This window comes from Oncorhynchus gorbuscha, unplaced genomic scaffold (assembly GCF_021184085.1).
Source record: "Oncorhynchus gorbuscha isolate QuinsamMale2020 ecotype Even-year unplaced genomic scaffold, OgorEven_v1.0 Un_scaffold_887, whole genome shotgun sequence".
In the NCBI taxonomy this organism is placed as follows: Eukaryota; Metazoa; Chordata; class Actinopteri; order Salmoniformes; family Salmonidae; genus Oncorhynchus; species Oncorhynchus gorbuscha.
Genome location: NW_025745863.1, coordinates 71,355 through 99,342, shown reverse-complemented (window position 1 = coordinate 99,342; position 27,988 = coordinate 71,355). Strand labels below are relative to the sequence as shown.

Below are 27,988 nucleotides of genomic sequence, written 5' to 3'. Positions count from 1 at the left end.
ATGGGGAGAGGGGAAATAACCAAACCTGGGGGGGGGGGGGTTCAGACCCCAGTCTGCCTGTAAAGTGTCCCCAGGAGGGCTTGTTCGACAACCTGTAGAAACTCCTGTCCTCCTCATCTGAACCCTTTCCAACATGGACACTCCTTCTTCTGGACTCACTCTGACTGGTGTTCAGCATCTTTCCAACATGGACACTCCTTCTGGACTCACTCTGACTGGTGTTCAGCATCTTTCCAACATGGACACTCCTTCTGGACTCTCTCTGACTGGTGTTCAGCATCTTTCCAACATGGACACTCCTTCTTCTGGACTCTCTCTGACTGGTGTTCAGCGCATCTTTCCAACATGGACTCTCTCTGACTGGTGTTCAGCATCTTTCCAACATGGACACTCCTTCTGGACTCACTCTGACTGGTGTTCAGCATCTTTCCAACATGGACTCTCCTTCTGGACTCTCTCTGACTGGTGTTCAGCATCTTTCCAACATGGACTCTCCTTCTGGACTCTCTCTGACTGGTGTTCAGCATCTTTCCAACATGGACACTCCTTCTTCTGGACTCACTCTGACTGGTGTTCAGCATCTTTCCAACATGGACACTCCTGGACTCTCTCTGACTGGTGTTCAGCATCTTTCCAACATGGACACTCCTTCTGGACTCTCTCTGACTGGTGTTCAGCATCTTTCCAACATGGACACTCCTTCTGGACTCTCTCTGACTGGTGTTCAGCATCTTTCCAACATGGACACTCCTTCTGGACTCTCTGACTGGTGTTCAGCATCTTTCCAACATGGACACTCCTTCTGGACTCTCTCTGACTGGTGTTCAGCATCTTTCCAACATGGACAATCCTTCTGGACTCTCTGACTGGTGTTCAGCATCTTTCCAACATGGACACTCCTTCTTCTGGACTCTCTCTGACTGGTGTTCAGCGCATCTTTCCAACATGGACTCTCTCTGACTGGTGTTCAGCATCTTTCCAACATGGACACTCCTTCTGGACTCTCTGACTGGTGTCAGAATCTTTAACCATTAAAACACTGGGGACTTCTACTAGTCTCCTCTTTCCTGTTTGCTGTGTGTGTGTGTGTGTGGTGATAACATGTGAATTGTATCCCCGTCTCTTACTGGTTCTCTCTAACTGGATAGTTGTACCTATATCTGAACCGCCACTTATTTTCTGACCACCACATGGTATATGCTCTTTTTCAGGGGAATAGCGTGCTACATGTTTCTCAGAGAAAATCGACAGACACACATAAGTCAGTCTTATTCCATGTTTATTGACCAAATCAAAAGCAGAGTCAATGGGGTGAGTATACGGCAACTGATCAAGCTAGTAGACAGAAGTTCATCAAGTTCTAAATTAATAGTCGTACCGGTAAAAAAAAGGTCAAAGGTTATCAAATCAGACAACAAAACAAAAGAAAAGCCTATATATAAAACAAAAACCTTAATTCAAAGTTTAATAATATACATGAATTTAAATCTGAATGATTTACTGTACATAAAGAATTTCTGGTCCAAAATGGATATTTTCTCAAGAACAAAAACGGACGTTTTTCCTCTAAAAAAAAAAAAAAAAAAAAAAAAAAAAAAAGAACCCAGCTTCTGTTATTTAAATTTGCTCTTCACTCACAGAAAAAGGTCACATAAACATTTTTTTTTGTCGATCAGGGTTAAAACAAAATGGTTCATTTCTTAACGAAACACGTATGTTTTGTCTTCTGAAGGAAAAAATTAGATATTTACGTGAAAGCCGTCATCACAAAAAAAAAGATGAAAAGCTTCAGAGTAACTCACCACCCAAAAAGATGAAAAGCTTCAGAGTAACTCACAACCCAAAAAGATGAAAAGCTTCAGAGTAACTCACAACCCGAAAAGCTCAACATAAAATTCATAACAAAGTATTCTGTTTGTCAGCAAAAGACAATTGTAAACAGAGACTTTCTTTGCCACTGTGGGAGGGATAATTATGAGCCCCTTTAAGAGCCCCTTTAAGAGCCCCTTTAAGAGCAGTCATTCACTAGGGGGATAATTAAGAGCCCCTTTAAGAGCAGTCATTCACTAGGGGGATAATTAAGAGCCCCTTTAAGAGCAGTCATTCACTAGGGGGATAATTAAGAGCCCCTTTAAGAGCCCCTTTAAGAGCCCCTTTAAGAGCCCCTTTAAGAGCCCCTTTAAGAGCCCCTTTAAGAGCCCCTTTAAGAGCCCCTTTAAGAGCAGTCATTCACTAGGGGGATAATTAAGAGCCCCTTTAAGAGCAGTCATTCACTAGATTCAGGGACGATTTGTTTCTTGAGCGGATGGTCAAGGAGCATGAACACAAATCATTTGTAGACTGAAAATTGACCTCAAGAAGATCAAATAGATCTAATATTTATCTTAAACTTAATCGTTTCAAAGCTTGCTTAGATTTGTATACAGTCACATACATCCCTCTGTTACGCGAGGGTGTACTATAGAACAGATATATATATATATATCTAGCTCAGAAAACGTAGGGCAGCAAATAATATCCCCTGCGGGCCACCAGTTGGGGAAGTCCCCCCACACGGCCCAAGCCCCCCTACTTTAAAGTAGCAGAATCTTGGTCCTCTTTAGTATCTCATTATTCCTTTTTACTTTAAACAAAAATATCAAGAAAAACATCAAAACTGCACAAAAAAAATAGTGAAATGCATGAAAAAGAAAACATGCAAATCGAACAAAAAACATCTTCACAACAAAACAAAAAACGCAGATTCAGAGGCTCACGAAATACCAAACTAAATTATATACAAGGTACTATAACAAACAAAAAAATGCATTAACTCCTCAAAACACTGAAGAACAGAAAATAAAAACATAAACGTTGTTTTATTTTCCAGGAGTCAATAACCCGAACTCTTCCTCTTCTAGTCAGGTCAACTCAATAACAACCGTTGACCGAACTCTTCCTCTTCTAGTCAGGTCAACTCAATAACAACCGTTGACCGAACCTGAGATCTGTGAACTTCAGAAACTCACATTTTCACAAATCTCCTAATTCAATTCTCTAATTGAAAATCTCAAATTTTACATTTTCAATTCATGAAAGTTACCCATGCATATCTGAAGTTAGGATTGGACCCTGTTAGAGCTGACAAACAATGGCGATCATGATTGATTCCTGATGATAAAATGGATCTTTCCCCTTTAGAAGTCAAGGATGTGGTAGACTGCATCTGCCGAGGCCCTAGAGAGCGACCCTTCATCTCTTTCCACATCCTCGTCTTCTCTGTCCTCACTTTCTCCACATCTCTCTTTCCTGTTGTCTCTGTGACCCGGTCTGCTCTCGTCTTCCTCTCTAATCCATAACTACAGTCTCTAAAGTGCTCCGATGGAAACTGGACTGAGAGAAAAGACAAGTGCCTCCCCCAAAAAATACTAACAAAAACAAAACAAAAATTAAACAAAAAATGAAAGCAAATAAACATCTGCACCGAAACGTGTGTGTGTGTGTGTGTGTGTGTGTGTGTGTGTGTGTGTGTGTGTGTGTGTGTGTGTGTGTGTGTGTGTGTGTGATAGCGTCCCCGTCATCATCTTCCCTAGTACTTTGGCACTTTGGTGTAATCCTCAGTGTCTCACGCTCTTACACAGCCCTATGGACAGGATCATACCCAGGAGCTGTAGAAATCAGAGGGTAGAGGTCAGAGGTTAGAGGTCAGGTTAACAGCATCACTACATCTAAAGCCTCTCAGGAGGGTTCTCTCAATAGCTGTGATCAATGTATGCTCCTGTAGCAGGAAGTGTCTATATACATTGAAAAACAAGAGCTGCTGTGTTGGAAGTCACGTGGATTAAGTCAGAGGTCAGAAGCTGTTTCTGACGGGCATTTATTCCTCTTAATGATAAATATCTGTCTGGCTGAGAGACCTGCCTGACAGATTCTATAGAATGTATATGTTGTTCTGGTCCAGTAGAATGTATATGTTGTTCTGGTCCTATAGAATGTTGTTCTGGTCCAGTAGAATGTATATGTTGTTCTGGTCCAGTAGAATGTTGTTCTGGTCCAGTAGAATGTATATGTTGTTCTGGTCCAGTAGAATGTATATGTTCTGGTCCTATAGAATGTTGTTCTGGTCCAGTAGAATGTATATGTTGTTCTGGTCCTATCGAATGTACATGTTGTTCTGGTCCTATAGAATGTATATGTTGTTCTGGTCCAGTAGAATGTATATGTTGTTCTGGTCCAGTAGAATGTTGTTCTGGTCCAGTAGAATGTATATGTTGTTCTGGTCCTATCGAATGTACATGTTGTTCCGGTCCTATCGAATGTACATGTTGTTCCGGTCCTATCGAATGTACATGTTGTTCCGATCCTATAGAATGTACATGTTGTTCCGATCCTATAGAATGTACATGTTGTTCCGATCCAGTAGAATGTACATGTTGTTCCGATCCAGTAGAATGTACATGTTGTTCCGGTCCAGTAGAATGTACATGTTGTTCCGGTCCAGTAGAATGTACTAGTTGTTCCGGTCCAGTAGAATGTACTAGTTGTTCCGGTACAGTAGAATGTACTAGTTGTTCCGGTCCAGTAGAATGTATTAGTTGTTCCGGTCCAGTAGAATGTATTAGTTGTTCCGGTCCAGTAGAATGTATTAGTTGTTCCGGTCCAGTAGAATGTAGAATGTTGTTCCGGTCCAGTAGAATGTAGAATGTTGTTCCGGTCCAGTAGAATGTAGAATGTTGTTCCGGTCCAGTAGAATGTTGTTCCGGTCCAGTAGAATGTTGTTCGGTCCAGTAGAATGTTGTTCGGTCCAGTAGAATGTTGTTCGGTCCAGTAGAATGTTGTTCTGGTCCAGTAGAATGTTGTTCGGTCCAGTAGAATGTTGTTCGGTCCAGTAGAATGTTGTTCGGTCCAGTAGAATGTTGTTCGGTCCAGTAGAATGTTGTTCGGTCCAGTAGAATGTTGTTCCGGTCCTAGTAGAATGTTGTTCGGTCCTGTAGAATGTTGTTCGGTCCTGTAGAATGTTGTTCGGTCCTATAGAATGTTGTTCGGTCCTATAGAATGTTGTTCGGTCCTATAGAATGTTGTTCCGGTCCTATAGAATTTGTTCGGTCCTATAGAATGTTGTTCGGTCCTATAGAATGTTGTTCGGTCCTATAGAATGTTGTTCGGTCCTATAGAATGTTGTTCGGTCCTATAGAATGTTGTTCGGTCCTATAGAATGTTGTTCGGTCCTATATAATGTTGTTCGGTCCTATATAATGTTGTTCGGTCCTATATAATGTTGTTCCGGTCCTATATAATGTTGTTCGGTCCTATATAATGTTGTTCGGTCCTATATAATGTTGTTCCGGTCCTATATAATGTTGTTCCGGTCCTATATAATGTTGTTCCGGTCCTATATAATGTATATGTTGTTCTGGTCCTATAGAATGTTGTTCTGGTCTAGTAGAATGTTGTTCTGGTCCTATAGAATGTTGTTCTGGTCCTATAGAATGTTGTTCTGGTCCTATATAATGTATATGTTGTTCTGGTCCTATAGAATGTTGTTCTGGTCCTATAGAATGTATATGTTGTTCCGTTCCTATAGAATGTTGTTCCGTTCCTATATAATGTTGTTCCGTTCCTATATAATGTTGTTCCGGTCCTATATAATGTTGTTCCGGTCCTATAGAATGTTGTTCCGGTCCTATAGAATGTTGTTCGGTCCTATAGAATGTTGTTCTGGTCCTATAGAATGTTGTTCTGGTCCTATAGAATGTTGTTCGGTCCTATATAATGTTGTTCGGTCCTATATAATGTTGTTCGGTCCTATATAATGTTGTTCTGGTCCTATATAATGTTGTTCGGTCCTATATAATGTTGTTCGGTCCTATATAATGTTGTTCGGTCCTATATAATGTTGTTCGGTCCTATATAATGTTGTTCGGTCCTATAGAATGTTGTTCGGTCCTATAGAATGTTGTTCGGTCCTATAGAATGTTGTTCGGTCCTATAGAATGTTGTTCGGTCCTATAGAATGTTGTTCGGTCCTATATAATGTTGTTCTGGTCCTATATAATGTTGTTCGGTCCTATATAATGTTGTTCTGGTCCTATATAATGTTGTTCCGGTCCTATATAATGTTGTTCCGGTCCTATATAATGTTGTTCCGGTCCTATATAATGTTGTTCCGGTCCTATATAATGTTGTTCTGGTCCTATATAATGTTGTTCTGGTCCTATAGAATGTATATGTTGTTCTGGTCCTATAGAATGTTGTTCTGGTCTAGTAGAATGTTGTTCTGGTCCTATAGAATGTTGTTCTGGTCCTATATAATGTTGTTCTGGTCCTATATAATGTATATGTTGTTCTGGTCCTATAGAATGTTGTTCTGGTCCTATAGAATGTTGTTCTGGTCCTATATAATGTTGTTCTGGTCCTATAGAATGTATATGTTGTTCTGGTCCTATAGAATGTATATGTTGTTCTGGGCCTATAGAATGTATATGTTGTTCTGGTCCTATAGAATGTTGTTCTGGTCCTATAGAATGTTGTTCTGGTCCTATAGAATGTTGTTCTGGTCCTATAGAATGTATATGTTGTTCTGGTCCTATAGAATGTATATGTTGTTCTGGGCCTATAGAATGTATATGTTGTTCTGGTCCTATAGAATGTTGTTCTGGTCCTATAGAATGTTGTTCTGGTCCTATAGAATGTTGTTCTGGTCCTATAGAATGTTGTTCTGGTCCTATAGAATGTATATGTTGTTCTGGTCCAGTAGAATGTATATGTTGTTCTGGTCCTATAGAATGTTGTTCTGGTCCTATAGAATGTTGTTCTGGTCCAGTAGAATGTATATGTTGTTCTGGTCCAGTAGAATGTATATGTTGTTCTGGTCCAGTAGAATGTATATGTTGTTCTGGTCCTATAGAATGTATATGTTGTTCTGGTCCTATAGAATGTATATTGTTCTGGTCCTATAGAATGTATGTTGTTCTGGTCCTATAGAATGTATGTTTGTTCTGGTCCTATAGAATGTATGTTGTTCTGGTCCTATAGAATGTATATGTTGTTCTGGTCCTATAGAATGTTGTTCTGGTCCTATAGAATGTATATGTTGTTCTGGTCCTATAGAATGTATATGTTGTTCTGGTCCTATAGAATGTTGTTCTGGTCCTATAGAATGTTGTTCTGGTCCTATATAATGTTGTTCTGGTCCTATAGAATGTTGTTCTGGTCCTATAGAATGTTGTTCTGGTCCTATAGAATGTTGTTCTGGTCCTATAGAATGTATATGTTGTTCTGGTCCTATAGAATGTTGTTCTGGTCCTATAGAATGTATATGTTGTTCTGGTCCTATATAATGTATATGTTGTTCTGGTCCTATATAATGTTGTTCTGGTCCTATAGAATGTATATGTTGTTCTGGTCCTATAGAATGTTGTTCTGGTCCTATAGAATGTATATGTTGTTCTGGTCCTATAGAATGTTGTTCTGGTCCTATAGAATGTATATGTTGTTCTGGTCCTATAGAATGTATATGTTGTTCTGGTCCTATAGAATGTATATGTTGTTCTGGTCCTATAGAATGTTGTTCTGGTCCTATAGAATGTATATGTTGTTCCGTTCCTATAGAATGTTGTTCTGGTCCTATATAATGTTGTTCTGGTCCTATATAATGTTGTTCTGGTCCTATATAATGTTGTTCTGGTCCTATATAATGTTGTTCTGGTCCTATAGAATGTATATGTTGTTCTGGTCCTATAGAATGTTGTTCTGGTCTAGTAGAATGTTGTTCTGGTCCTATAGAATGTATATGTTGTTCTGGTCCTATAGAATGTTGTTCTGGTCTAGTAGAATGTTGTTCTGGTCCTATAGAATGTATATGTTGTTCTGGTCCTATAGAATGTTGTTCTGGTCTAGTAGAATGTTGTTCTGGTCTAGTAGAATGTATATGTTGTTCTGGTCCTATAGAATGTTGTTCTGGTCCTATAGAATGTTGTTCTGGTCCTATAGAATGTTGTTCTGGTCCAGTAGAATGTTGTTCTGGTCCTATAGAATGTATATGTTGTTCTGGTCCTATAGAATGTATATGTTGTTCTGGGCCTATAGAATGTATATGTTGTTCTGGGCCTATAGAATGTTGTTCTGGTCCTATAGAATGTTGTTCTGGTCCTATAGAATGTTGTTCTGGTCCTATAGAATGTTGTTCTGGTCCTATAGAATGTTGTTCTGGTCCTATAGAATGTTGTTCTGGTCCTATAGAATGTTGTTCTGGTCCTATAGAATGTTGTTCTGGTCCTATAGAATGTATTAGTTGTTCTGGTCCTATAGAATGTTGTTCTAGTCCTATAGAATGTATTAGTTGTTCTGGTCCTAAAGAATGTTGTTCTGGTCCAGTAGAATGTATTAGTTGTTCTGGTCCTATAGAATGTTGTTCTGGTCCTATAGAATGTTGTTCTGGTCCTATAGAATGTTGTTCTGGTCCAGTAGAATGTATTAGTTGTTCTGGTCCTATAGAATGTTGTTCTGGTCCTATAGAATGTTGTTCTGGTTCTATAGAATGTATTTGTTGTTCTTTACCTCGATGACAGCCACTCCCAGGCAGACCCCTAGGATCACTCCAACATTGGCAAACAGCCAGCTCTCTACACTGGAGTTACAGCCCTAAGGGACAGACAAGACAGAGAGAGCGACAGACAAGACAGCGACAGACAAGACAGCGACAGACAAGACAGCGACAGACAAGACAGCGACAGACAAGACAGCGACAGACAAGACAGAGAGAGCGACAGACAAGACAGAGAGAGCGACAGACAAGACAGAGAGAGCGACAGACAAGACAGAGAGAGCGACAGACAAGACAGAGAGAGCGACAGACAAGACAGAGAGACAGCGACAGACAAGACAGACACAGAGCGACAGACAAGACAGACACAGCGACAGACACAGAGACAGACACAGAGACAGACACAGAGACAGACACACACAGAGACAGAGACAGAGACAGAGACGTAATTAAACACAGTTCAATATATTAACAGATGAGGTGGTGTTGAGTGATGTTCATGTTGTAAGTATCTCAGTGATGGAGTCAAACACTGACCATATTTCAATGGAACAGACTTCCATGGAATACTGATACACGTGTAGCACAATGACAAGCCTCTAATGTAGGAGTGTTCTCTCAATCAATCAACCAATCAACCAATCAATCAACTAATATATGAAGAGTTCTTACCCTGTCGTAGACGGGCCAATCAAGTGACTGCGCCTCACAGAAACCACTGTCGGAGGAGGAGTTACCCTCAACCAGAGACACATTCTGACAGGAACACGGGAACAACAGCTGGGAACTGTTCACTACGACAGCATTACCATGCCAGTCCATACGACCACTCCATCCACAACACTCCATCTGGAGAGGGGGATGGACAGAGGAGGAGAGAGCGAGAGAGAGAGAGAGGGAGAGAGGAGAGAGGGGAGAGAGAGCGAGAGAGGGGAGAGAGAGCGAGAGAGGGGGAGAGAGCGAGAGAGGGGGAGAGAGAGCGAGAGAGGGGGAGAGAGCGAGAGAGGGGAGAGAGAGCGAGAGAGGGGGAGAGAGAGCGAGGGGGAGAGAGAGCGAGAGAGGGGAGAGAGAGCGAGAGAGGGGAGAGAGAGCGAGAGAGGGGGGGAGAGAGAGAGCGAGAGGGGAGAGGGAGAGAGAGCGAGAGAGAGCGAGAGAGGAGAGAGAGAGAGAGAGCGAGAGAGCGAGAGAGGGAGAGAGGGAGAGAGGGCGAGAGAGGGAGAGAGAGAGCGAGAGAGGGGAGAGAGAGCGAGAGAGGGGGAGAGAGAGAGCGAGAGGGGGAGAGAGAGCGAGAGAGGGGAGGGGAGAGAGAGGCGAGAGAGGGGAGAGAGAGCGAGAGAGGGGGAGAGAGAGCGAGAGAGGGGGAGAGAGAGCGAGAGAGGGGAGAGAGGGGAGCGAGAGAGGGGGAGAGAGAGCGAGAGAGGGGGAGAGAGAGCGAGAGAGGGGAGAGAGAGCGAGAGAGGGGAGAGGAGAGTGGGGAGAGGAGAGTGATTAAAGGTAGACAATAATAGAGAGGAAACATGTCCAGAGAGAGAATGAGAGGGAACCCCAAGAAGTCCAGTCGTTTTCAGATAGATCAACGCTGACTAGCAACCCTGTACTGTAAGTATCGTTTTACAATGAACTTAGGACAATGTTGAAGCTGCTGAAGGCGTTTACAAGGAGCTAAGAGAGGGAGTTCTCCACTTCCTTTATTTGAAATCACTTTTCCCTTTCCCATTCTAACAGCTGTGGTTTGGCTCCTCTGAACAATCCATCTAAATGTATTTTACGACAAGACTAATGTCTGTACAGAGCCTCACACACCAAGCCTCACACCCCAGCCTCACACCCCAGCCTCACACCCCAGCCTCACACCCTAGACTCACACCCTAGACTCACACCCTAGACTCACACCCTAGACTCACACCCTAGACTCACACCCTAGACTCACACCCTAGACTCACACCCTAGACTCACACCCTAGACTCACACCCTAGACTCACACCCTAGACTCACACCCCAGACTCACACCCTAGACTCACACCCTAGACTCACACCCTAGACTCACACCTAGACTCACACCCTAGACTCACACCTAGACTCACACCTAGACTCCTTACATCAGACGGTTTGTTTCACTTCACTAACTGACAATTATTTTCAATTGAATGGTTAAGATTCATTGTATTTTAATACATTTTACACCACTTGCCACTTTACCGTAAAAACTACAGGTCCTGTTAAACCTTTTTTGGTCGACGGGTGTGGTGACTTTTGAACTGGTTGGAATGGACCTCCTTTGCAAGTCAAAATACCCCCTCGTAGTTCAAAATGGTTAGAGTTAAGGGAAGATGATCCTAGATCTCTCCTCTCACCGTCCTCTGTATGTAATCCCAGGCCTGCTCGGTGGTGCTGTTCTTCCCAGGGTAGTTGCTCAGGATCTGGGTCACGATGTTGGACATCTCCTTATTTAGCTGAGACAGAGAGAAAGAGACAGACAAAGAGAAAGAGACAGACAAAGAGAAAGAGACAGACAGAGAGAAAGAGACAGACAGAGAGAAAGAGACAGACAGAGAGAAAGAGACAGACAGAGAGAAAGAGACAGACAGAGAGAAAGAGACAGACAGAGAGAAAGAGACAGACAGAGAGAAAGAGACAGACAGAGAGAAAGAGACAGACAGAGAGAAAGAGACAGACAGAGAGAAAGAGACAGACAGAGAGAAAGAGACAGACAGAGAGAAAGAGACAGACAGAGAGAAAGAGACAGACAGAGAGAAAGAGACAGACAGAGAGAAAGAGACAGACAGAGAGAAAGAGACAGACAGAGAGAAAGAGACAGACAGAGAGAAAGAGACAGACACAGACAGACAGACAGACAGAGACAGACAGACAGAGAGAAGGGGGGAAACCAGTCAGTAAACCAGTCCTTCAATTAGTCAAATCAGACAGCCAGTGTTGATTTCTAAACTACTCTAAAAGTTTCTAAACACAAACACAAAACCTGGAGAGAAAATACAATGCCCAGAACTAGACACACAAATCAGTTGAATAAATCGGAGTAAATTCCTGTAGAAAAATATCCCTGACTATTGAAAACTAGTATTGTTTTGTAATGTGTAGATGTTACAGCTCCCACTCATCTCTGACCCCTCCCACTCATCTCTGACCCCTCCCACTCATCTCTGACCCCCACTCCCACCCCTCCCACTCATCTCTGACCCCTCCCACTCATCTCTGACCCCTGCCACTCATCTCTGACCCCTGCCACTCATCTCTGACCCCTGCCACTCATCTCTGACCCCTGCCACTCATCTCTGACCCCTGCCACTCATCTCTGACCCCTGCCACTCATCTCTGACCCCTGCCACTCATCTCTGACCCCTCCCTTTCCTTCTCTGTTGAATCAGGGCAAATAAAGAGGCTCTCTCTCCCCCAAATGGCACCCTATTCCGTTTATAGTGCACTACTTTTAACAAGGGTGTATAGGGCTCCAGTCAAAAGTAGTGCACTATATAGGGAATAGGGCTCCAGTGAATAGTAGTACCACTGTATCAGGAAAAGGGCTCCATGAGTTTTTTTCTGCCACCCTAAAAGCTTTCAGGTGTGTGTCGTTAAAGAGCAGAACGACAGGAAGTTCGATGGTTTTGTTTTGAACCTTTATTGAACCAAGAAGTCTCATTGAGGTCAGAAGGGAGACCTGGCATGTCTTCCTATGGTGAGACATGTGCTCTCTCAATGAACCTTTCATTGAGGTCAGAAGGGAGACCTGGCATGTCTTCCTATGGTGAGACATGTGCTCTCTCAATGAGCCTTTCATTGAGGTCAGAAGGAGACCTGGCATGTCTTCCTATGGTGAGACATGTGCTCTCTCAATGAACCTTTCATTGAGGTCAGAAGGGAGACCTGGCATGTCTTCCTATGGTGAGACATGTGCTCTCTCAATGAGCCTTTCATTGAGGTCAGAAGGGAGACCTGGCATGTCTTCCTATGGTGAGACATGTGCTCTCTCAATGAGCCTTTCATTGAGGTCAGAAGGGAGACCTGGCATGTCTTCCTATGGTGAGATATGTGCTCTCTCAATGAGCCTTTCATTGAGGTCAGAAGGGAGACCTGGCATGTCTTCCTATGGTGAGACATGTGCTCTCTCAATGAGCCTTTCATTGAGGTCAGAAGGGGAGACCTGGCATGTCTTCCCATGTGCTCTCTCAATGAGCCTTTCATTGAGGTCAGAAGGGAGACCTGGCATGTCTTCCTATGGTGAGACATGTGCCTCTCATGAGCCTTTCAACATTCCCATATCCTCACTTCCTATATCCTCACCTCCTGCTCAACGACAGGCCCAGCGACAGGCAGGCCCAGCGACAGGCCCAGCGACAGGCCCAGCGACAGGCTTCCCCAGCGACACTTCCTAGGCCCAGCGACAGGCCCAGCGACAGGCCCAGCGACAGGCCCAGCGACAGGCCCAGCGACAGGCCCAGCGACAGGCCCAGCGACAGGCCCAGCGACAGGCCCAGCGACAGGCCCAGCGACAGGCCCAGCGACAGGCCCAGCGACAGGCCCAGCGACAGGCCCAGCGACAGGCCCAGCGACAGGCCCAGCGTGGTTAGCTACATGATTTGGACATGTCTGTTGTGTTGAAATGCTTAGTTATAGTGAACAGAGTATTACTGAGAAATCAGATATTGTTTAAAGTACTGAAGCAGCAACATGTCCAGTCTTGTCCATCTGGCAGAGAGGCTGCAGCCACCGGCTGATGCTGAAAAATAACTGAAGCTGGAGACGCACATCTGGAGAGGCCTCAGCGTGGTGGTAGGGAGAGGCCTCAGCGTGGTGGTAGGGAGAGGCCTCAGCGTGGTGGTAGGGAGAGGCCTCAGCGTGGTGGTAGGGAGAGGCCTCAGCGTGGTGGTAGGGAGAGGCCTCAGCGTGGTGGTGGTAGGGAGAGGCCTCAGCGTGGTGGTAGGGAGAGGCCTCAGCGTGGTGGTAGGGAGAGGCCTCAGCGTGGTGGTAGGGAGAGGCCTCAGCGTGGTGGTAGGGAGAGGCCTCAGCGTGGTGGTAGGGAGAGGCCTCAGCGTGGTGGTAGGGAGAGGCCTCAGCGTGGTGGTAGGGAGAGGCCTCAGCGTGGTGGTAGGGAGAGGCCTCAGCGTGGTGGTAGGGAGAGGCCTCAGCGTGGTGGTAGGGAGAGGCCTCAGCGTGGTGGTAGGGAGAGGCCTCAGCGTGGTGGTAGGGAGAGGCCTCAGCGTGGTGGTAGGGAGAGGCCTCAGCGTGGTGGTAGGGGAGGATCATATCTCCCTTCCTACCTACCTAAATACCTGAAGCTGGAGACGCACATCTCCCTCACTTTAAGCATCGGCTGTCAGAGCAGCTCACAGATCACTGTACACAGCCCATCTGTAAACAGCCCACCCAACTACCTCATCCCCATACCGTTATTATATATATTTATTTTTGCTCCTTTGCACCCCAGTATCTCTACTTGAACATTCATCATCTGCACATATATCACTCCAGTGTTTAATTGCTAAATTGTAATTACTTTGCCACTGTGACCTATTGTATTGCCTTACCTCATTTACACACACTGTATATAGACTTTTCTATTGTATTATTGACTGTATGTTTGTTTATTCCATGTGTAACTCTGTGTTGTTTGTGACGCACTGCTTTGCTTTATCTTGGCCAGAGGTCGCAGTTGTAAATGAGAACTTGTTCTCACCTGGTCTACCCGGTTAAATAAAGGTGACCTGGCCTACCCGGTTAAATAAAGGTGACCTGGCCTACCCGGTTAAATAAAGGTGACCTGGTCCTACCCGGTTAAATAAAGGTGACCTGGTCTACCCGGTTAAATAAAGGTGACCTGGCCTACCCGGTTAAATAAAGGTGACCTGGCCTACCCGGTTAAATAAAGGTGACCTGGCCTACCCGGTTAAATAAAGGTGACCTGGCCTACCCGGTTAAATAAAGGTGACCTGGCCTACCCGGTTAAATAAAGGTGACCTGGCCTACCCGGTTAAATAAAGGTGACCTGGCCTACCCGGTTAAATAAAGGTGACCTGGCCTACCCGGTTAAATAAAGGTGACCTGGCCTACCTGGTTAAATAAAGGTGACCTGGCCTACCTGGTTAAATAAAGGTGAAATAAAATTTAAAAATGAATGTTAAATGTTAGATCCAGACTTGGTTCCATTTCAGATCCAAAAAGCAGGAAGCTTCAGGGATAATATCTATGGCTGTCCCAAACAGCACCCTCTTCCCTAAGTAGTGTACTACTTCAGGGATACTATCTATGGCTGTCCCAAACAGCACCCTCTTCCCTAAGTAGTGCACTACTTCAGGGATACTATCTATGGCTGTCCCAAATGGCATCCTCCTCCCTAAGTAGTGCACTACTTCAGGGATAATATCTATGGCTGTCCCAAACAGCACCCTCTTCCCTAAGTAGTGTACTTAGGGATAGGTCTGCTAAATGACTTAAATGTAAATGTAAGTAGTGTACTACTTCAGGGATACTATCTATGGCTGTCCCAAACAGCACCCTCCTCCCTAAGTAGTGCACTACTTCAGGGATAATATCTATGGCTGTCCCAAATGGCATCCTCCTCCCTAAGTAGTGCACTACTTCAGGGATAATATCTATGGCTGTCCCAAACAGCATCCTCCTCCCTAAGTAGTGCACTACTTCAGGGATAATATCTATGGCTGTCCCAAATGGCATCCTCCTCCCTAAGTAGTGCACTACTTCAGGGATAATATCTATGGCTGTCCCAAACAGCACCCTCTTCCCTATATAGTGCACTACTTCAGGGATACATCAGGGATAATATATATGGCTGTCCCAAATGGCATCCTCCTCCCTAAGTAGTGCACTATAGAGGGAAGAGGGTGCCATTTGGGACTCACACAATATTTGAGTCTGAGAGGTGGACTTCAGCTTTACGGCGTTTCCTAGTCAGATGTTTCCCTTCAGGTCCACTGGGAGAGACAGGCAGTGTGTGTGTGTGTGTGTGTGTGTGTGTTGTTGAGGTGGCTGAACCAAGCCAAACTATCCAGCCGGGATGGGTTCTGTTCCATTACAAGTTTATATCTTCTGCTACAATCTGCTAGGTCATTCCAAACCAGCTAGAAAGTTATAGAAGGTGTGTGTGTGTGTGTATGTTTCTCCAATTATCCACATCTGTGTTCACACATCTCTCCAGCTGCTGTGAGTGTGTTCCTACGAGCAGCAGTCACCCTCTCTCTGACCCCTCTCTCTCTCTGACCCCTCTCTCTCTCTGACCCCTCTCCTCACCGACACACACCTCCCTCTCTGACCCCTCTGCTTACTTCCTCTCACTGACAGACACACACCTGGCCAGGCTTTTGATGTCTTCCCTCTGGTCCTCCTGGGGCCTCTGGGGCCAAGGCCTCCTTAAACAATAATCACCACCACGACACTAGTGCCTAGTTCCATATGTGTTATTTCATTTTGATGTCTTCCCTATTATTATACATGTTGTTCTGGTCCAGTAGAATGTTGTTCTGGTCCAGTAGAATGTATATGCTTTTCTGGTCCAGTAGAATGTTGTTCTGGTCCTATAGAATGTATATGCTTTTCTGGTCCAGTAGAATGCTTTTCTGGCCCTATAGAATGTATATGTTGTTCTGGTCCTATAGAATGTTGTTCTGGTCCAGTAGAATGTATATGTTGTTCTGGTCCAGTAGAATGTATATGCTTTTCTGGTCCAGTAGAATGTTGTTCTGGTCCTATAGAATGTATATGTTGTTCTGGTCCAGTAGAATGCTTTTCTGGCCCTATAGAATGTATATGTTGTTCTGGTCCAGTAGAATGTATATGTTGTTCTGGTCCAGTAGAATGTTGTTCTGGTCCAGTAGAATGTATATGTTGTTCTGGTCCTATAGAATGTATATGTTGTTCTGGTCCAGTAGAATGCTTTTCTGGCCCTATAGAATGTATATGTTGTTCTGGTCCAGTAGAATGTTGTTCTGGTCCAGTAGAATGCTTTTCTGGCCCTATAGAATGTATATGTTGTTCTGGTCCAGTAGAATGTATATGTTGTTCTGGTCCAGTAGAATGTATATGTTGTTCTGGTCCAGTAGAATGTATATGTTGTTCTGGTCCTATAGAATGTACATGTTGTTCTGGTCCTATAGAATGTACATGTTGTTCTGGCCCAGTAGAATGTACATGTTGTTCTGGCCCAGTAGAATGTACATGTTGTTCTGGCCCAGTAGAATGTTGTTCTGGTCAGTACATGTTGTTCTGGCCCAGTAGAATGTACATGTTCTGGCCCAGTAGAATGTACATGTTGTTCTGGCCCAGTAGAATGTACATGTTGTTCTGGCCAGTAGAATGTACATGTTGTTCTGGCCCAGTAGAATGTACATGTTGTTCTGGCCTGGTCAGGAATGTATATGTTGTTCAGTAGAATGTACATGTTGTTCTGGCCCAGTAGAATGTACATGTTGTTCTGGCCCTGTAGAATGTACATGTTGTTCTGGCCCAGTAGAATGTACATGTTGTTCTGGCCCAGTAGAATGTACATGTTGTTCTGGCCCAGTAGAATGTACATGTTGTTCTGGCCCAGTAGAATGTACATGTTGTTCTGGCCCAGTAGAATGTACATGTTGTTCTGGCCCAGTAGAATGTACATGTTGTTCTGGCCCAGTAGAATGTACATGTTGTTCTGGCCCAGTAGAATGTACATGTTGTTCTGGCCCAGTAGAATGTACATGTTGTTCTGGCCCAGTAGAATGTACATGTTGTTCTGGCCCAGTAGAATGTACATGTTGTTCTGGCCCAGGCCCAGTAGAATGTACATGTTGTTCTGGCCCAGTAGAATGTACATGTTGTTCTGGCCCAGTAGAATGTACATGTTGTTCTGGCCCAGTAGAATGTACATGTTGTTCTGGCCCAGTAGAATGTATATGTTGTTCTGGCCCTATAGAATGTATATGTTGTTCTGGCCCTATAGCATGTATGTTGTTCTGGCCCTATAGAATGTATGTTGTTCTGGCCCTATAGAATGTATGTTGTTCTGGCCCTATAGAATGTATGTTGTTCTGGCCCTATAGAATGTATGTTATTCTGGCCCTATAGAATGTACATGTTGTTCTGGCCCAGTAGAATGTACATGTTGTTCTGGCCCAGTAGAATGTACATGTTGTTCTGGCCCAGTAGAATGTATATGTTGTTCTGGCCCTATAGAATGTATATGTTGTTCTGGCCCTATAGCATGTATGTTGTTCTGGCCCTATAGAATGTATGTTGTTCTGGCCCTATAGAATGTATGTTGTTCTGGCCCTATAGAATGTATGTTATTCTGGCCCTATAGAATGTATGTTATTCTGGCCCTATAGAATGTTATTCTGGCCCTATAGAATGTTATTCTGGCCCTATAGATTGTTATTCTGGCCCTATAGATTGTTATTCTGGCCCTATAGATTGTTATTCTGGTCCTATAGATTGTTATTCTGGTCCTATAGAATGTTATTCTGGTCCTATAGAATGTTATTCTGGTCCTATAGAATGTTATTCTGGTCCTATAGAATGTTATTCTGGTCCTATAGAATGTTATTCTGGTCCTATAGAATGTTATTCTGGTCCTATAGAATGTGAACGCACCAATTTGTAAGTCGCTCTGGATAAGAGCGTCTGCTAAATGACTTAAATGTAAATGTTATTCTGGTCCTATAGAATGTTATTCTGGTCCTATAGAATGTTATTCTGGTCCTATAGAATGTTATTCTGGTCCTATAGAATGTTATTCTGGTCCTATAGAATGCATTAACACAGCTTTTGGTAGCGTGTTCTGACTGAAAGTAATAAGGTGTAATCAGTCTCAGAACAAGGTGTTGTCTCAAGGGTGAAGGGTGAGTCATTTTCTACAGAACAGGTTGTGTTCAGGCGGGTTCAACATTCTGGAATGTTCAGGTACACACCGTGTACTGGTTAAGAGCAGCAGCAGTTAAGAGCTTTGGGCCAGTAACCAAAATATTGCTGGTTCGAATCCCCGAGCTGACTAGTTGAAAAATCTGCTCATGTGCCCTTAAGCAAGGCACTTAGCCCTAATTGCTCCTGTAAGTCACAGTGGATAAGTGTGTCTGCTAAATTACAAAATGACATACTTTTCTGACATTTCCCTTTCCTGAACTTGACCAACAACCGGTGTAAACAGGAAGTGACATCACTCACCAGGTCCTTCTGGAAGTAGATGAGTACACCGGCTGCCACCTGACCAATCAGAATCAGCAGCAGGCAGGTGAAGTACTGGGGAGGAAGAGAGGATCATGGGATATATGAGATGACATCACCGTGGCAAAAGTCGATCATAACAATGCATAAACACATCCACCCAAACATCATCCCCTGCAGCATCGTTCAGACAGCAACACCACCTTGCCTTCAAATAGAAATGCATTATGTATTCAGCTATGTATGTAAATAATTGACTAGGACGTGAACTTCCACATCATCTCCTAGACGCTGCTACAATATCCAACAGGAACAGCCACGGGGCTTTCTGTTGCTACAATATCCACTGGAACAGCCACGGGGCTTTCTGTTGCTACAATATCCACTGGAACAGCCACGGGGCTTTCTGTTGCTACAATATCCAACAGGAACAGCCACGGGGCTTTCTGTTGCTACAATATCCACTGGAACAGCCACGGGGCTTTCTGTTGCTACAATATCCACTGGAACAGCCACGGGGCTTTCTGTTGCTACAATATCCACTGGAACAGCCATGGGGCTTTCTGTTGCTACAATATCCACTGGAACAGCCACGGGGCTTTCTGTTGCTACAATATCCACTGGAACAGCCACGGGGCTTTCTGTTGCTACAATATCCACTGGAACAGCCACGGGGCTTTCTGTTGCTACAATATCCACTGGAACAGCCACGGGGCTTTCTGTTGCTACAATATCCACTGGAACAGCCACGGGGCTTTCTGTTGCTACAATATCCACTGGAACAGCCACGGGGCTTTCTGTTGCTACAATATCCACTGGAACAGCCACGGGGCTTTCTGTTGCTAACAGCAATATCCACTGGAACAGCCACGGGGCTTTCTGTTGCTACAATATCCACTGGAACAGCCACGGGGCTTTCTGTTGCTACAATATCCACTGGAACAGCCACGGGGCTTTCTGTTGCTACAATATCCACTGGAACAGCCACGGGGCTTTCTGTTGCTACAATATCCACTGGAACAGCCACGGGGCTTTCTGTTGCTACAATATCCACTGGAACAGCCACGGGGCTTTCTGTTGCTACAATATCCACTGGAACAGCCACGGGGCTTTGTTGCTACAATATCCAACTGGAACAGCCACTGGTCTGTCTGTTGCTACAATATCCACTGGAACAGCCACTGGGCTTTGTGAGCGACTCCTCCCTGTACAGTAGCAGTAGTTTGTAATGCATTCACACTAGCATACACTGAGTGGACAAAACATTAGGAACATCTTCATAATATTGAGTTGCGGCCCCTTTTTGTCCTCATAACAGCCTCAACTTGTCAGAGCGTGCACTCTACAAGGTGTTGAAAGCCTTCCACAGGGTCTCTACAAGGTGTTGAAAGCCTTCCACAGGGTCTCTACAAGGTGTTGAAAGCCTTCCACAGGGTCTCTACAAGGTGTTGAAAGCCTTCCACAGGGTCTCTACAAGGTGTTGAAAGCCTTCCACAGGGATGCTGGCCCATGTTGACTCCAATGCTTCCCACAGTTGGCTGGATGCCCTTTGGGTGGTGGACCGTTCTTGATACACACAGGAAACTGTTAAGTGTGGAAAACCCAGCATCGTTGCAGTTCTTGACACACTCAAACTGGTGCGCCAGGTATCTACTACCATACCCCGTTCAAAGGCACTTATATATTTTGTCTTGCCTATTCACCCTCTGAATGGCCCACATACACAGTCTCCTCCCCTTCATCTACACTGATTTGAAGTGGATTTAACAGGTGACATCAATAAGGGATCATAGCTTTCACCTGGATTCACCTGGTCAGTCTGTCATGGAAAGAGCAGGTGTTCCTAATGTTTTGTACACTCAGTGTAGATTTTGGAGATGCCAGCAATGTTTTAAAGATGGTTTTGACTTTAGATTTGTGCACCACTGATTGCGAGTCAGACCAGGCAGTCCAGTGTGCCTGCGCGTGTGTGTGTGTGTGCGCGCTCACCAGGCCCAGCAGACAGCGGATCTCGTAGATAGCCCCCAGGCAACCCAGGAAGCCCATCAACATGGAGAGACCACCGACACCTATCAGGATGTAGGAAGCTATCTTCAGCGCTGTGGAGGACTCTTCTGTAGAGAGAAACAAAGCAACACTCTCAGGTTAGCACATTAGCATCGCTGTGGTAAAAACCATATATAGGCTAGCATTTTAGCATACCTACAGTACACCATGGGGTACTCCTCTTTAGAGGTGGGAACAAGCAGACTCGTTAGCATATCTGCTGTTAACACATATAGGTTAGCAGTTTAGCAATAGACTACTGTGCAGGCTTGTTTTTAATCAGGCTGATGTAGGCTATACACAGGCTAGCATTTTAGCGTCGCTATGGTAAAAACCATATATAGGCTAGCATGTTAGCACACCTACTACATTGTGACAGGCATTTTAACCCATTCATCCCTTAGCAGACACAGTGTTCTGCCTTCACGACAGACAGACAGACATCTTCCCATAAGGCAATTCATCCCCACAAAGCCAAAAGGAGACCTGATCTCAAACCAGCAGATCTGTTCATGGAAACAGGTCTGGGAATTCTGGCTGGAGCCAGAGAGAGATTAGGTCTGCATTTCAAATGGCACCCTTTTCCCGATATAGTGCACTACTTTGGACCAAAAAGTTCACTTAAAAAAAGTTAAAATATTGTGCACTATATAGGGAACAGGGTGCAATTTGGGACATAGATTATGTCTGGCAACAGGAGGAATGATATATGTTACTCTGAGGACACTGTTCTTAGTGTGTATGTGTGTGTGTCACTGCCAAACATTCTGAGGCTTGCAAAGGAAAGAGAGAAGCGTGTTTCTGTGGATCACTCCGGAGGTCTGGAACCAGACGTGTGCCATCACGGAGGCCCAAACTTTCTGCAAAGCCCAGAAAACCACCAGAGACACAGAGAGAGAGAGAACGGACAGTTCAACCTCATCTCAAGTATTTAGTTTAGGGAGACATCATCCTTGGAGACAGAGACGAGCTCCTGAGATCCCCAGAGGTCGTCACTATAATGGCAGAAACATCTGGCACGTCGTGCAAATCAAAGTGTTTTTTTCAGCGCAGTGTCAGCGCAGTACAGTGAAATGCTTATGCAAGATGTGAAACATGGCCAAATGTATATAGGTCATAGAGACAAAACGAACTAAATACACAGAAAAAACAGTATCCTATTTAATACCGTGATGAAATAGCTGTGGTTGGTTGGCGCTATACTCTAGCGTGTGACCAATGTGGAATACAGGAAGTTCAATAATGCCATGCTGGCTGATTTCTTCTTCTTCTTATTCTAAGCGGGATGAATGTGGCAATATTACTGAAGGAATATGTAAACCGCTGGATGGGAACCCTCATTCCCAGCAAAAGCAGTTTAACCAGACATGTCTCTAATAATCAGAGACAGACCTGCAGCACATCACAGATCCCTCTCCTCATTACCGTTACTCTAACGTTGGAACATCTAGAGAACAGATCCCTCTCCTCGCTAGGAACAGATCCCTCTCCTCGCCAGAGAACAGATCCCTCTCCTCGCTAGGGAACAGATCCCTCTCCTCGCTAGGGAACAGATCCCTCTCCTCGCTAGGGAACAGATCCCTCTCCTCGCTAGGGAACAGATCCCTCTCCTCGCTAGGGAACAGATCCCTCTCCTCGCTAGGGAACAGATCCCTCTCCTCGCCAGAGAACAGATCCCTCTCCTCGCCAGAGAACAGATCCCTCTCCTCGCTAGAGAACAGATCCCTCTCCTCGCCAGAGAACAGATCCCTCTCCTCGCTAGAGAACAGATCCCTCTCCTCGCTAGAGAACAGATCCCTCTCCTCGCTAGAGAACAGATCCCTCTCCTCGCTAGAGAACAGATCCCTCTCCTCGCTAGAGAACAGATCCCTCTCCTCTCTAACGTTGTAACGGCATGAGAACAGATCTCTCTCTAACGTTGGGGGGAGTGAACGGTGGTGGGAGGAATGAACGGTGGTGAGGGGAGGGAACGGTGGTGGGAGGGTATGAATCCTATATAGTTTAGTCTGCCATTAGGCCTATATGAATCCTATATAGTTTAGTCTGCCATTAGGCCTACATGAATCCTACCTTGGAATCACATCTCAAGAGGAGCAAACCCTTTTCCTTTCTTCCTGGACCAATCAGATGTGCATAAACCTAGTGTGAAGTGACCAGGTTGTTAGCTAGCTAGGTAACATGACATTGTTTGTTATCAAACCAATAATTAGCAACCCGGGATTAGTTTAAAACTGCCCGCAACGTGGTTTTGTGAAATTTGATCAAATCAAATCCCAGTAGACAGAAATAAAAGGTTACTTCTGGTAATATGGGTCATATAGAATAATATATAATAATATATGCCATTTAGACAGAAATTTAAAAGGTTACAGTCATGTGTGCATACATTCTATATGGGTGGTCCCGGGGAAACCTACTACCCTGGCGTTACAAGCGCCATGCTCTACCAACTGAGCTACAGTAGAAAAAAAAGGTAGAGGGCCTAGAGAGCTGCCCTGCGGTACACCAAACTTTACATGTTTGACATTAGAGAAGCTTCCACTAAAAGAAACCCCCTGAGTTCTATTAGACAGATTGCCATATCGTGGATTCAGAGCTGAGGTTGAAAAGTCATAACACATGTTTTTTGAACAACAGGTTATGGTCAATAATATCAAAGGCTGCACTGAAATCTAACAATGCAGCTCCCACAATCTAACTAAATATCCATTTCGTTCAACCAATCATCAGTCATGTGTGTCAGTGCAGTACATGTTGAGTGCCCTTCTCTATAAGCATGCTGAAAGTCTGCTGTTCATTTGTTTACAGAGAAATAGCATTGTACTTGATCGAACACCATTTTTTCCAACAGTTTGCTAAGAGCTGGTAGCAAGTTTATAGGTCTGCTGTTAGAACCAGTAAAGGCAGCTTTACCACTCTTGGGTAGTGGAATGACTTTGGCTTCCCTCCAGGTCTGAGGACAAAGACTTTCCTCTAGGCTCAAATTAAAAATATGACAGATAGGAGTGGCTGTAGCGTCAGCTACCATCCTCAGTAGCTTTCCATCTTAGTTGTCGATGCCAGGAGGTTTGTCATTATTGGTTCGTTAACAACAATTGTTCCACCTCTGCCACACTAACTTGACAGAATTCCAACTTGAAATGCTTCTCTTTCATTATTATATATTTTTTTAATGCATGAATACAATTGCTCACTGTTCGTTGTTGGCATTTCCTGCCGGCATTTCCTGCCTAACCCCCACTTTGCCAATGAAGTAATCAATCAAATAAATTGCCAACATCAAATGGTTTTGTGATGAATAAAGCCATCTGATTGGGTGAAAGATGGAGTTGAATTCTACCGATAATTCCATTTAAAGTTCTCCAAAGTTTTTCCCCCCATTATTCTTTGTATTTTTACCTTTATTTTATTTAATATATATATATATATATTTTACCTTTATTTAACTAGGCAAGTCAGTTAAGAACAAATTCTTATTTACAATAATGGCCTAGGAACAGTGGGTTAACTGCCCGTTTGGGGCAGAACGACAGATTTGTACCTTGTCAGCTCGGGGAGTTGACCTTCTCCTTACTTCCGGCGCCGACTGAGATGGCCGCCTCGCTTCGCGTTCCTAGGAAACTATGCAGTTTGTTTTTTTACGTGTTATTTCTTACATTAGTACCCCAGGTCATCTTAGGTTTCATTACATACAGTCGAGAAGAACTACTGAATATAAGATCAGCGTCAACTCACCATCAGTACGACCAAGAATATGTTTTCCGCGACGCGGATCCTGTGTTCTGCCTTACAAACAGGACAACGGAATGGATCGCATGCAGCGACCCAAGGAAACGACTCCGAAAAAGAGGGAAACGCGGCGGTGTTCTGGTCAGACTCCGAAAAAGGGCACATCGCGCACCACTTCCCAGTATTCTTCTTGCCAATGTCCAGTCTCTCGACAACAAGGTTGATGAAATCCGAGCAAGGGTGGCATTCCAGAGGGACATCAGAGACTGCAACGTTCTCTGCTTTACGGAAACATGGCTTACTGGGAAGACGCTATCCAGGGCGGTGCAGCCAACGGGTTTCTCCACGCATCGCGCCGACAGAAACAAACATCTCTCTGGTAAGAAGAGTGGCGGGGGCGTATGCCTCATGACTAACGGGACATGGTGTGATGAAGGAAACATATAGGAACTCAAATCCTTCTGTTCACCTGATTTAGAATTCCTCACAATCAAATGTAGACCGCATTATCTTCCAAGAGAATTCTCTTCGATTATAATCACAGCCGTATATATCCCCCCACAAGCAGACACATCGATGGCTCTGAACGAACTTTATTTAACTCTTTGCAAACTGGAAAACATTTATCCGGAGGCTGCTTTAATTGTAGCTGGGGATTTTAACAAAGCCAATCTGAAAACAAGACTCCCTAAATTTTATCAGCATATCGATTGCGCAACCAGGGGTGGTAAAACCTTGGATCATTGTTACTCTAACTTCCGCGAAGCATATAAGGCCCTGCCCCGCCCCCCTTTCGGAAAAGCTGACCACTACTCCATTTTGCTGATCCCTGCCTACAGGCAGAAATTAAAACAAGAGGCTCCCACGCTGAGGTCTGTCCAACGCTGGTCAGACCAAGCTGACTCTACACTCCAAGACTGCTTCCATCACGTGGACTGGGACATGTTTCGTATTGCGTCAGATGGGAATATTGACGAATACGCTGATTCTGTGTGCGAGTTCATTAGAACGTGCGTCGAAGATGTCGTTCCCATAGCAACGATAAAAACATTCCCTAACCAGAAACCGTGGATTGATGGCAGCATTCGCGTGAAACTGAAAGCGCGAACCACTGCTTTTAATCAGGGCAAGGTGTCTGGCAACATGACTGAATACAAACAGTGCAGCTATTCCCTCCGTAAGGCTATCAAACAAGCTAAGCGTCAGTACAGAGACAAAGTGGAATCTCAATTCAATGGCTCAGACACAAGAGGCATGTGGCAGGGTCTACAGTCAATCACGGACTACAAGATGAAATCCAGCCCAGTCACGGACCAGGATGTCTTGCTCCGAGGCAGACTAAATAACTTTTTGCCCGCTTTGAGGACAATACAGTGCCACTGACACGGCCTGCAACGGAAACATGCGGTCTCTCCTTCACTGCAGCCGAGGTGAGTAAGACATTTAAACGTGTTAACCCTCGCAAGGCTGCAGGCCCAGACGGAATCCCCAGCCGCGCCCTCAGAGCATGCGCAGACCAGCTGGCCGGTGTGTTTTTCGGACATATTCAATCAATCCCTATACCAGTCTGCTGTTCCCACATGCTTCCAGAGGGCCACCATTGTTCCTGTTCCCAAGAAAGCTAAGGTAACTGAGCTAAACGACTACCGCCCCGTAGCACTCACTTCCGTCATCATGAAGTGCTTTGAGAGACTAGTCAAGGACCATATCACCTCCACCCTACCTGACACCCTAGACCCACTCCAATTTGCTTACCGCCCAAATAGGTCCACAGACGATGCAATCTCAACCACACTGCACACTGCCCTAACCCACCTGGACAAGAGGAATACCTATGTGAGAATGCTGTTCATCGACTACAGCTCGGCATTCAACACCATAGTACCCTCCAAGCTCGTCATCAAGCTCGAGACCCTGGGTCTCGACCCCGCCCTGTGCAACTGGGTACTGGACTTCCTGACGGGCCGCCCCCAGGTGGTGAGGGTAGGCAACAACATCTCCTCCCCGCTGATCCTCAACACGGGGGGCCCCACAAGGGTGCGTTCTGAGCCCTCTCCTGTACTCCCTGTTCACCCACGACTGCGTGGCCACGCACGCCTCCAACTCAATCATCAAGTTTGCGGACGACACAACAGTGGTAGGCTTGATTACCAACAACGACGAGACGGCCTACAGGGAGGAGGTGAGAGCCCTCGGAGTGTGGTGTCAGGAAAATAACCTCACACTCAACGTCAACAAAACTAAGGAGATGATTGTGGACTTCAGGAAACAGCAGAGGGAACACCCCCCTATCCACATCGATGGAACAGTAGTGGAGAGGGTAGCTAGTTTTAAGTTCCTCGGCGTACACATCACAGACAAACTGAATTGGTCCACTCACACTGACAGCGTCGTGAAGAAGGCGCAGCAGCGCCTATTCAACCTCAGGAGGCTGAAGAAATTCGGCTTGTCACCAAAAGCTCTCACAAACTTCTACAGATGCACAATCGAGAGCATCCTGGCGGGCTGTATCACCGCCTGGTACGGCAACTGCTCCGCCCTCAACCGCAAGGCTCTCCAGAGGGTAGTGAGGACTGCACAACGCATCACCGGGGGCAAACTACCTGCCCTCCAGGACACCTACACCACCCGTTGTTACAGGAAGGCCATAAAGATCATCAAGGACATCAACCACCCGAACCACTGCCTGTTCACCCCGCTATCATCCAGAAGGCGAGGTCAGTACAGGCGCATCAAAGCTGGGACCGAGAGACTGAAAAACAGCTTCTATCTCAAGGCCATCAGACTGTTAAACAGCCACCACTAACATTGAGTGGCTGCTGCCAACACACTGTCATTGACACTGACCCAACTCCAGCCATTTTAATAATGGGAATTGATGGGAAATGTACATATATCACTAGCCACTTTAAACAATGCTACCTTATATAATGTTACTTACCCTACATTATTAATCTCATATGCATATGTATATACTGTACTCTACATCATCGACTGCATCCTTATGTAACACATGTATCACTAGCCACTTTAACTATGCCACTTTGTTTACTTTGTCTACACACTCATCTCATATGTATATACTGTACTCGATACCATCTACTGTATGCTGCTCTGTACCATCACTCATTCATATATCCTTATGTACATGTTCCTTATCCCCTTACACTGTGTATAAGACAGTAGTTTTGGAATTGTTAGTTAGATTACTTGTTGGTTATCACTGCATTGTCGGAACTAGAAGCACAAGCATTTCGCTACACTCGCATTAACATCTGCTAACCATGTGTATGTGACAAATAAAATTTGCTTTGATTTGATTTGAACTTGTAACCTTCTGGTTTCTAGTCCAACCTACCCTGCCTGGTTACTAGTCCAACGCTCTAACCACTAGGCTACCCTGCCGGCCCATCAATCTTGGCTTCATAATAAAGAACTTGCAAAGTCAACTCAGACTGGTCTGTGCTCTTGGTTATAACAGATGATACATTGTATCAACATAAAGTCAACTCAGACTGGTCT

General features: G+C 44.8%; 1 pseudogene; it reads right to left on the bottom strand.

Moving 5' to 3' along the window:
* Window positions 1-3,568: 3,568 nt before the first annotated feature.
* Window positions 3,569-20,952, bottom strand: LOC124020716 (annotated as a pseudogene).
* Window positions 20,953-27,988: the final 7,036 nt, after the last annotated feature.